Source organism: Chiloscyllium plagiosum, chromosome 16 (genome assembly GCF_004010195.1).
Source record: "Chiloscyllium plagiosum isolate BGI_BamShark_2017 chromosome 16, ASM401019v2, whole genome shotgun sequence".
NCBI lineage: Eukaryota > Metazoa > Chordata > Chondrichthyes > Orectolobiformes > Hemiscylliidae > Chiloscyllium > Chiloscyllium plagiosum.
This window is the reverse complement of record NC_057725.1, coordinates 75,995,709-75,997,186: the sequence shown is the minus strand read 5'-3', so window position 1 is coordinate 75,997,186 and position 1,478 is coordinate 75,995,709. Positions and strand designations below refer to the sequence as shown.

Sequence of the window (1,478 nt, the reverse complement as noted above, 5' to 3'; positions counted from 1 at the left end):
CCATCTTGGATTCACATCTGTGGCCATACAAACACCTGCCTGTACCCCTTATATTACCCCTTCATGAGGCTGTGAACTTGGTTGATACTGCTTTCCCCTGGGAGGTCATTCCCCCACCCACAAACATTAGCCAAAGTAGAATATCTATCTGAGAGGGGATGACCACAGGGGACCCCTGCACCTCTTTCTTTAGCCTTTTACTTTGTTTAATGGTCATCCATTTCCTTTCTATCTGTGTAATCCTCACCTGTGGTATACCCACCTTGCTAAATGTGCTGTCCACGGTATTCTGAGCATCCCAGATGCTCCACAGTGAGTCTACCCACAGCTCCCAGCCCCAAAAGGTGGTGAGCGTGTAGCTGTACGTGCTTCATGCACACATAATCATCAGGGACACTTATTTCCCACAATGCACAAGCGGAGCACACCACAGGCCTGAGGTCTCCTATCATCACCTTTACCCTTTCAAGAGATTTTAATTAAGCAAGGGACTTTCCTTCATTTCAAACACTTCTAATATAATCAAAATGTCCTATCTTTATTTAAGCTAATGTATAATCCTTTAAAATCTGTAAGAAAATGCTCTGCAGGTATCACTTACCAATTGACTGTTTCTGCTGGGGCTGTGTCAATTTCTAAATTGCTCAGATTGAGACTGAGCACCACACTCAGTCTTTCAACTTCACCTAGTCCCGTCTCACCTTGAGCTGTTTTCACCCAACTCCAAAGCACTCTCGTTTACCCAAGCAGCACTCACAGTACAGTAAGCAGCACACCCTCCTTCCTTTCTTTCAACTCTGCACCTTCACTTACCTAATTCCCCTTCTCACTGCCTCCAGTTTATCCCTGTCCTGCCCAATCCGACTCTGAATTGATCCCTGCCAACCTATTCCACCACTTGGTTACTGCCAGTTTGATGACTGTTCTTACCATGCTGCAGCTTCATCCACATCGAGGGCCAGAGGGCCTATACTGCACTGTCCTGTTCATTGGGGCAGAGAGCCACCTTCCTTCCAAGGGTTTCTCTTCTAGGGAGGGGCTGGTGCCTTGTGTTAATTGGGTCCTTGATGAGTAAAGGGATCAAGAGTTACGGGGAGAAAGCAGGAAAATGGAGTTGGGAAACATATCAGCCACGATTGAATGGTGGAACAGACCTGATGGGCTAAATGGCCCAATCCTGCTCCGATAACTTGTGGCCTTATGGGCTGTGAAGGGTTGGGTTGGGCAAATTGCTGAGTCAGCTTTGAGGGGCTACTTACGGAACGTTTCAGAGAATACCTCTGGGACACCCGGACCAACCAACCCAACCACCCTGTGGCTGAACAATTTAACTCCCCCTCCCACTCTGCCAAGGACATGCAGGTCCTTGGCCTCCTCCATCGCCAGACCATGGCAACACGACGCCTGGAGGAAGAGCACCTCATCTTCCGCCTAGGAACCCTCCAACCAAAAGGGATGAATGCAGATTTCTCCAGCTT

General features: G+C 48.4%; 1 protein-coding gene across 1 annotated transcript in view; it reads left to right on the top strand.

Moving 5' to 3' along the window:
* Positions 1–1,478, top strand: part of LOC122558021 (ciliogenesis and planar polarity effector 1-like) — a 77,987-nt gene that overhangs the window by 975 nt on the left and 75,534 nt on the right. The gene's annotated exons all lie outside the window — the stretch shown is intronic.